This window comes from Lotus japonicus, chromosome 5, assembly GCF_012489685.1.
Source record: "Lotus japonicus ecotype B-129 chromosome 5, LjGifu_v1.2".
NCBI lineage: Eukaryota > Viridiplantae > Streptophyta > Magnoliopsida > Fabales > Fabaceae > Lotus > Lotus japonicus.
Genome location: NC_080045.1, coordinates 32,872,103 through 32,882,652, shown reverse-complemented (window position 1 = coordinate 32,882,652; position 10,550 = coordinate 32,872,103). Strand labels below are relative to the sequence as shown.

At 35.7% G+C, this 10,550-nt stretch overlaps 1 pseudogene; it reads right to left on the bottom strand.

Moving 5' to 3' along the window:
* Positions 1-3,225: 3,225 nt before the first annotated feature.
* Positions 3,226-9,644, bottom strand: LOC130718543 (uncharacterized; annotated as a pseudogene).
* Positions 9,645-10,550: the final 906 nt, after the last annotated feature.

Sequence of the window (10,550 nt, the reverse complement as noted above, 5' to 3'; positions counted from 1 at the left end):
ACATCATTACAACAGATTATCCCAAGAGGCACAAGGAACGAGGCATCAGAAAATACTGACACACGTTTGCTGTCTTGTCTCAGAGTGGGTACCAATGGGTACTCAGCATCTGACAAAGTTACCTTCTGAACTAGACATCTTCTGATAAAGAAGCATCATAGTCAGAGGTTCTGATTCATCCTCATACTGGACAAAAGTCCATATTCAGATTTTTCAGTATGAAATTAAATCTATCCTCTGCTAAGGGCTTTGTAAAGATATCTGCCATTGATTGTCAGTATCAACAAACTTCAGAAGAAGTACGCCCTTCTGAACATAATCTCTAATAAAATGATACTTTACCTCAATGTGCTTTGCCCTTGAATGTAAGATTGGATTCTTACTGGGTAAAATAGCAGCAGTATTGTCACAGTAAATTTGAATATTGCTCTCAAGGATTTGATAATCCTCTAGCTGATGTTTCATCCAGAGCATCTGAGTGCTGCAAATAGCTGCTGAGATGTGCTCTGCCTCTGCAGTGGATAATGTAATTGTAGACTGAAAGTGTAAAGCTTTTTACATCATCAATCAATCAGATTGTAAGGATTTATCACGTCAATTAATATTGAATTTAAATAAAGGAATATATTTTGTCACATCCTTAAAATCTGATTGATTGAAACTTTACAACGTCAGTGCAAAGAAATTAAATTTATTTGAAAAAAAATCACTTTTTTCCCAATTTCAAATTCTAATCTCATATTATACAAAATCCTTCCAAAATTTACTGCACATACTGAACACATCATAAACACTAACATTTGAAAAGAAATGAATGTTGGAGTAAAATCACTCACCCCGTTAAGGTGTGTGAAAATAACATTTGACTCCATTCTTAATTAAAATACGTACACCAATAATAATCTCAAAATTACACTTAGCTCAATTCTTCTCTAAATTTCCACTCCACCACAACCCTTGAACACATTCCAAAAAATGCTAACAGAATATTCCTTTAAGTAAAATAAATTTAATGAAATAAAAATAATATATAGATAAAATTGTCTTCTAACAAAATAATAAATATATTATCATATATAAATATTCTAACTATAAAATATCTTAAATTTAACTAGGTAAAATTTATTTATATTTATTATGGTAAATGTATAAGGTATATTAACATGCATTTATATAATATTACTACCGAACCAAAAAAACATTTCTATAATATTTTTTAAAATATTTTCAAATTAAATATATAAAAAATATCTTAGAATTAATTTTTTTATAAATAAAAAATGGTCGGACAACTTCCACATAGGAGCAGTCGTACAAAGTAGCACTTCACAATGCCATACGCCCCTACTCAAGTTTGATAATCCCTTGCCCGAACAAGTATGTGTGAGAACATACGTATCTGTTTGTACTATATATGTTAGCATCCCCATCATAAAAAATTATCACAATGTCCACGAATACAACTTATTTAAGTGCTCATACTAGCCCAATAACTAATTAAGGTAAATCATATATGTTCATAACACAATTATTTTTTTGAAGTTTAATAACTTGTTGACAACTGTTAAACTTTAGTTTCTTACATTAGGTTTAATATAAAGTTTGACAGAATGAATCTTTGTTTTCATATAATAGTGTAAAAATTAATTTTGAAACCTGTAGGTTTAGGTTTTGAGAACGAAATAACTTTTTTTATATAATATAATTGTTTCCAAGATATTTATAAATATTTTTGTATATTTAATTTAATTTTTTTCTTTACTCACTTGTTTTTAGAACTTTTGAAATGTGATCTTAGAAATATTCGGACCATAATAAATATAAAGTTTAAATATTATTTTTATTTAGAGGTATATAAGTATAAATATTTAGAATATTTACAAAATTATATTTATTATCTGTTTGCGGATAATTTAATCAATTAGAGAAAATTTTAGAGAAGAATTAAGTTAAGTGTAATTATGAGACTATTATTGGGGTGGAATATAGATTTTGGATAAAAATAGAGTTAAGTGCTGTAAAGGGCGTTTTTTGTATATGCTTTTTGGTAGGGTAATTTTTTGGTATTGTCTCACATGAGACAGTTTCAAAACAGTCCCAAATCAACAAATAAAGGCATGACACGTGTTATTTCTATTTATTTGTTTTTTATTTTTAATAGTCACAAGATATTCAATCTTTGAACCCCAACATTTTACTAAACTAAATTTTAGTCCCAACTAATTTACATTATTATACTTTTTTCTCAAGATGTAATAAATTATAATTTCGACCGTGAAAAAACGTATTTTCATCGTGAACATCATCTTCTTCCTCAGTCTGCCGATGTACGCCCCGCAGAGTGCCACTCGCCGCAGACAGCTGCCGCTCGTCGTTCGCCGAAGATCACTGCTCGCCGCATCCAAGACCTAATAATGACGGCGGCAACAAGTCGAGCGGCGCGTATGGCGAGAGGATTTGTAGGCGAAAGGCTAGCGTCACCGGCGGCGGTCTGCGGCAAGCGGCGATGGCGAGAGGTGGCGGCAAAAGATTTTAAGGATGAAGTTTCTTTTTTTTTAACGTGGTTGATTTGATTTTTACGGTTATTAAGTTTTTTTTTTTGAACTAACGGTTACAAAGTCAAGATTTGTGATAGTTTTTGAAATACAACATAAAATATTGATTGCTAAAGATTTAAAATATAATTTGATAAATGTTATGGGTTAAATCATAATTTATGATATCTTGAGAAGAAAGTATAATAATGTAGATTAGTTGGGACTAAAATTTAGTTTAGTAAAATGTTGGTGTTAAAAGATTGAATATCTAGTTACTACTAAAAATAAAAAAATAAAAAAATAGAATTAACACGTGTCATGCCTTTATTGGTTGCATTTGAGACTGTTTTGAAACTGTCTCAAATGAGACAATAGGCAAGAGGTCACCCTTTTTGGTTTGTTGCTGTACATCCTTCTTATTTTTTATTGTAACATTAATTTTATGTAAATATGAAAATTTCTACTAGAAAAGTTTCCCAAATGGAATTGTGGAAACCCACTTTCAATTCATACGTGAGATTCCAAGTCAAAGACCATAAGCTGCTGTCAAGTCAGATAAAAGTAATTTAAGGAAAGCAAAGATATCATAGTCATAGACTAGTACTTGAGTAATTCAATTAGAAAATCAAAGTACAAACAAGTCATAGACTCATAATTCCATCATAAAATGATCACAAAGCACTGACAAGGGAAATCAAAAGCAAACAAAACAAGCAAACTCAAAACATAGATTAGAGTAACAAGTAAAGCTTAAGATCTATGCAGTAGACTTATTCAGATGGGAATGCAGAACTTAGGAACTCCTCATCCTCACATGAAATCTGCAGATTCTTGGACTCCATCAGAAATTCAATTTCTTCTTTCTCAAATTTCAGCACAAAACCCAACTTGATGAGCTCACAGAGTTCAGGAATGTGTTCAAGATTCTCACGCAGAACACCCTCGGATACTGCTTCAGAGAAATAAGTAGCATATTTCAGTGAATTCCCAGAAAGCCCATTCATCTTGTGGGTGAAAAACTTGGAGCCTTGCCTTTCCCAGCGCACTATTCTGTTAGCTTTCTTGGTAATCACGTCACCTGAAGATAGTGACAAACTATAGCTCACCGTGATTGGTTCCAATGTCTCAAGGAAACTCAGGTTTAAAAGACCTTTAACAGCTTCATGTCTCTTTCCTGGTTCCATTTGTAGGCTAGAGCAAGCAAGAAAACCAAGAATAAGTGTAACAAGTCCCTTCACATTGAAAATAGTATTTGGATCAACCTGCTGGAGCTCAACCTCATTCAGAAATGATGATTCTTCTTTCTGCAGAGATTCAGAGATATTTCGAACACCGATTTTTCTGTAAATATCAAACAATTTACACCTCAATGATGGCGCCAGGTTCTGCTGAGGATACCAAGCGAAAACCGTTTCATCCTCGAAAATCTTCTTCAGGTGAAGGTTATCAGGAATAAAAACATCCTCTTTATCCAATAAAAATATTTCATTGTTGCCTGATGCTGCAGGAAGTTTCTTCAAGCTTTCAGAAAGCTTCTTCTCTGGATGTAAGCTCAAATGCTTCAAGATAAACATCCAGAACATGCTGCACTTGTCAAATGGCAACTGTTCCACAGAACTCTCCCAATCATTCCAAAGGGCGACATAATCGTCAAGTGAGGGCTTGTTTCTGACTTCGATGGCAAAGGAGAAGAAAGGAAGAATCTTCTTATCATATATGCCTTCAAGAACATGAAACTTAGAACCAAAAAGATTATCCGGGTCATGTATGATGCATTCTTCAGAATTGACCCACTTTCCACCTTTGATTCTATCTGGAATCCACACATTTTTGGCAGCTTTATCCTCAGGTTTCCAGCTCTGTTGGTTCAAGTACAGATATATCTTTACAATGGTTTCATAATTAGAGAGATAGTCCAGGTGACTAGCAACCAAGTTGCATCCTTTCTCTACTCCAACAATAACTCCTATTTCATTGAGTTCTTTGCTGTATGATGCAATTTTAGGTCCATAAAAATTCTCATCAATGAATGGACCATCACTTGGCTTCAGGTACAAATCCCATTTAGAACCAAACAGCAAACACTTATCAGGAGGAAGATAACCAGCATGAGTCTTTAACCAATTTCTGGACAATCTTTTTGTGAGATAATCTTCAATGACTAGCTTCTTCTCTTGCATTAGAAGTCGGATACACTCCAACAAAGAAAACACGCTTTCGGGAGTAATGGTGGAGGGGTCTGAGGGGAATTTCAGATATTTAGGCACAAATTGCAGACCACCTTTCAATTCAGTAACAACACCAAAACTCTTCAGCTCTTCCTTGTACTCATGTATTCCCATACCATAGCAATTGTCACTGTCATTAATGAAAGGGAGAAGAGTTATTGAAGAGATAGATTTCCACTCTGGACCATATAAAATGCACTGTCTTGGGTCCCTATAATCACCAAGCCTTGTCTGCAACCACTTCTGCTGTCGTATAATGAGTGAGAAATCAGAAGGAAATTTGTATTCAGTTGCCATGAGCTTCTTGCAACAAGAGAGAAATGACTTGACATGCTGTGGGTTAAATAAATTTTTCGAAACCTTTTGTTTGAAAAGAGGAGCAAACTTATCAATAGCATCTTCAAAATCAACAACCACCCCTATTTGCTTCAATTCATGTTTGTAAGTGAAAATCTTCTCACCATAGAACTTATGATCAATCACAGGAACATCATCAAAAACCTCAAAGATGCAGCCCCACACAGGGTCATACCAGAAACATTCACTTGGTTTTTTATAACCCAGGTTGGTCTTCAAGAAAATTGTTCCCTTCAGTGAATTCAAGAGTTTACTAGGAGCATGCAAGGACCTTACACATTGCATTATCAGGAGTACAGCATCAGCTGACAAATGAACCAGATTTGAAGGTGATCTTAAATGATCAACTACAACTTGGTAATTTTCAGTGAAGCCAGCTATCACACCCAACAACTTGAGTTCCTCTTTGAAATCATGTATTTCATCACCAAAATAAGACTGGTCAATGAAAGGGATATCACTAATTTGTGATGCCACTTCCCATTCAGAATCATACAATACAGATCCTACAGGAGACCTGAGACCATGAGAAGTCTTCAGCCAACTTCCCCCTCTCACTCTGTTGACAAATTTTTCTAGAGGAAGTAAACTTTTCCTGAGATACTGAATAAACTTGAGCATCAAAAGTACATGACTCTTACTTAAATTGAAAGAAGTTGCACGAGTCATTAGTTCCTTTCCAATGAATTCACATGCTTCGTCGTAACTGAACATTACCCCAACTGTTTTCAACTCCTCGTCATAACCTTTTAATCTTTCCCCATAGAAGCTCTCATCGATCAGTGGAAGGTCAACAAGAACGGAACCAGTTTGCAGAAGCTGTCCCAATGATGATGATGAGCGAATTAAGAACGACTTGGAAGGAGGCCTGAATCCATAGGCTGTAACTCTAAGCCAGCTCCCTTCTTTTATACATTTCAAGAACCTTTCTGGCAGCTGCACTCCTCTAGACTTCAGGTTTCGAATCCAATCCAAAAGCAAAAAGGCATTATATTCCTTTAGGGGCGTCTCTACGGCAGATAATCCAGCATTAGGAGGAGAAATGTAGGGTATGTCAGAAGCATCAGCATGCTTTTTTAGGAATTCAATCAGTTTCCCAGGGCCTGTATATTTACCTGCATAATGAGAAGAACGCAAGTACTCATTTCCCAGCTCAACATAGTTTTCGCTTCTCCATGGATTAGTGACAATCAAGTCTACCCATTTGCTCCCCTCTGAAGGTACAAGAACCCCTTTCCTGCATTCAGTCACAGATCCATCCTTATCCACAAGTGGCATAGAACCACATAGATCATCGACCTGCCGACTCGACAAGTAGTGTTTATTGAATGAGTGATACAAGAAATGAGCATATGCAATGGCACGCTTGCGGTTATTTTTAATAGAACTGCAAAGGCCATTTGCAAAAGTGTACAGTTTCAAAGTCTTAACATGAACTTGATTTTCTAGCAATTCCAACAAAGTCCGCTTCTGAGAAAATTGCAAGATAGCCTCCTGTGTGCTTTCTGGCATAAAAAACTTGTTGGATGAACATGCGAATTCCTTGTTCCAATCAATCAGCCACGAGCAAGGACATGACTCACTTGAATCTCTTGAATCTGCTAGGACTACTTGCTTTGAACCCTGTGTGCAATCATAAAAACTGAAATGGGACAGACTACCATCAGGACCAACATATTTAATCAAAGGAACTCTCGCCATCTTGGAGTCCTTAAACATTGTTAACCAGTTTTCAGTAACAAACAACAGAAGCTCCAGATAAACATCTTCTGACACTCATCTACAAGATTAGAGCTCTGGATGCACTTTGCATACCAATCAACATTGACTGGTTTCACCTCTAAAAAATTGAGTACGCGGTCATACTCGCTTCTGTCAAAAGCAGAACTCAAGATTTTCCTCCATCATGAGAAGACAGGTCAAGCAAGTACACTCGTTCCGATCGAGCCTTACTCAAAATATTCCAGAATTCAGGAAGTAACCTGCCAACTTCGCGAGGCGTGTAAAAGTGCTTCTGCTCAGTGTATGTCTCAATAGGAACAATGGCTTCTTCAAGAAGTTTTGCTTTGATTTTGTCTCTGACATGGTTTAACTTCTCATATGGAGAACTCTCAATAGGAAGGAATCTGAACATCTGAGTCAAACTGGAAACGGGAGCTTCATCTGAACCTATTACAAGTGTTTTAAATGCATCCATAAAAGCCGTTGGAATGCATTCAAGTATACCTTGGTTCCACTTATCATCCATGAGAATTGTTTCGCGTGACGAAGCAAGAACAAAATCTGCTTGAATTATGAAAGGGAAATTAGTGGCCATCTCTGTAGGAAGAAAGGCATACACTCCTGGTGAGCTCAATCCCCTGTGAAGCCTCTCCTGATTCGGGAAGGCTAGCGTTATAACCCATTCCTCCACGCCCGTTCTCCTTTCCACTACATTTTCCACCCTCACAGGAAACTTTTGCTTCCACATGTAGTAGCTGCATTCCTTTCCAGAATTAGAACTTTCCTCCGCGGAAAGATGAAGCGTGTAAGACTCAGCATTCATATTCTTCCTCGTCATGAAGTTAATCTCACTTGAAATAGAGACAGCAGCAACCGTATTCAGTTTAGGATTCTTATTGTGTTCCCTGACAGAGAGTTGTCTGATTTTGGAAAGGAATAATAGAACTTCTGGATGAATGCTGGAGAGTTGCTGCTTCACAGCATTGACTTTATCCGACTTCAGAGGCAACACGATGGTCGTGGTTGGAAGGGAATCTTTGCCATATATCTGTCTTATGTCTTGAAGTGTTGGCTTCTCCTCAACCCATTCAGGAACTACATAACCAAGACAGCAATGTGGACAAGGCTTCTCATTGAACCTTATCTGATATCCATTGCTAAATATGTAAGGCTGAGCAGTAACCAAAAATACACTCTTGAAACCAATTCCTGCAATTCAACCACAGAAAAGGTTCCATCAACATTTACATTCAACTCATTTAGAGTGACAATTTCTAAAGCAATGTTAAATTAGCTAAATTAGTCTTTGCTTTTTTGAAATTAAAGTTCATAACATTTTTGTAGTCACATCTAAATGACAGAGTGTACCTTTCTCGCCTATGTAACCACTGCTCCTACTGTCTTTCTTCGTGGACCGTCCAACACTGCAAACAGATTCGATGTTTCTTGGAGAGAAACCCTTCTCATTGTTAAAAATCAACAATGTGGCAGGAGCACCACTATCTGTAATGTCCTCCGAAGTTATTATGAATTCAAGGGCTGGACTCACTCCCTCAGGGTACTGGTTATCTTCAGCATTCTGTGGAAGTTGACAATATATATTTAGGATAGTGAATCAACAACTACCAACAAATATAATTGGATAATAAGATTGCTACATCATATATATTATAGACAGAGAGAATCAAACGATTCAAACCTTTATCCTGCTACTGAAACAACAAACATACTCAGCTTTTAACTATCAGGCACAAAAATGTGTTCCCTTACAAGGACTGGATCCTTGTGACATCATGATGTGAGCTTAAAAAATGTTTTTATCATGTGAAAACTTGGTTACTGTTTAGAGAATTTTACCCAAAGCTGAAATTATTTGGTTATGGTAGTAATATTTTATCCAAATAATTTGTTCTATTTGAGCATTGATCACTTATAGTAGGATAAGCGCTTAATCATACTTTTTTTCCAAAATGCTTGACCATCTACTCTCAACTTAATCAAGCATTGCATAAAAAACAAAAGGTAAAGAAAAACAAAAAACAGAATTGTCTAAATATTTCTAAAGCAACATATACACACCAAAAAACAAAACAAAAATTGTTGGCATGCATCATTACAAAATCAAAACAGGATAACACCCACACACACACATATATATATATGAAAAAGTTAAAAGAAATATGGTAAGAAGTGCTTACCTGAATAAGTTCCATGAGGAAATGCACATCTTTAGCATAAAGTTCAGCAGAGAGATTCTTGACAGCCTGGTGAAGATCCTCAGTTAAAGGGTTGGGTTTGCCGCCAATGGAGAATTTGTTGCTTCGTATCTCTTCAACATGTTCTTTTGGTGTAGCAGCCATTATCAAAATCACAGGATCAGAAGTAACTAGTACTAGTGAAGAAGCACATACACGTTAGAAAGAGGGAAGCAGAAGAAAAGTGAGTGTTGTTGCTACTTGCTTTACTTATTATTGGGAAGACAAAGAGAGAGACTCCTTTCCTTTCTTTCCTTCTTGGCGAAGTAAGTTGAAAAGACTTGGAAAATATATGGTCAATAATTATTGTTATTATTGTACGGTAAAGAGATCAGTTACTTTTCAAATTCCACAACAACAGTTTCGTTTCAGTTTCCTCCTCTACCTTCCGTCCTTCCAATAAGGAAAGAGTATTGTACTATTGTGCTTTCTTAATTGCGGATTGGAAACTGAATACAGCAGCATGTAAATTGGAGTTCAAATTTCAAAATACTAGTAATTTCAAATTTCTCCGTATCATGATATTTTACCTCCACCGTGCCCTCGGTGACTTTTGCTATTTAAAATCAAATTTTTGTTAAATATTATGTTTTTTTTTACTTTTTTTAATTGTGTATTAAATATATATGTTCTTTGTTTTAATTGTGTATTAATCTACCATAAATTTTCATTTTTTTTATATCGGAAAGAAAAAAATTATTTATATAAATATGAAAAGAATTTATATTTTTTTATTCAACTCGAAATCTTTTTTAAAATTCACTTGATTTTTAAATTTAAAAGTTTTGAAATAAAATATATGAGGAGTAAAACTTTTTCTAAATGAATAAAGATAGAATTGTTGTTTTTCAGAATGATAGAAGAAATATAATATTAAGGCTGTGATTTTTTTTTTAAATTCAATGGTTAAATCTATGATAGATTGACAATCAAGGTGCCCACTAGGGTGGACCATTAATATTTTGGTCCACCGGTGCTCCATAATTAATCACCATTAGATCTTAGCATCTTGGAATATTCTTTAATTGGATGGTCAAAATTTAATGGATAACAAAAGGGTAAAAATGTAAAGGTCAGACTCTTCTTCCCCAACCACCTTCATGTGTCACTGAAACCAAGAACCAAGAACCAGAAACCACCACAACACAACCAATGTAATCCAACCACCGTGACCCTCAGCGCAACTATACCTAAACCGTGGCCCAAAACCCCACCAAAAACCAGGTTCTTCGCCTCCATCAACCTTGTGATGTACCAAAGCCATGTGAATCAGATGCTAAAAACCCCCATCTCAGCCTCCAACACAACCCACAACATAAACCCCAAACCTCAACCAAACAGAGAGGAGATGAAGAAAAGAACCAGATACACCACCACTCTCCCCTTCGATGATGGTGGTTGTGCACCTCAGATGCGAAGAACAGTGGCGATGGCTAGGTGATTTGGGAAAA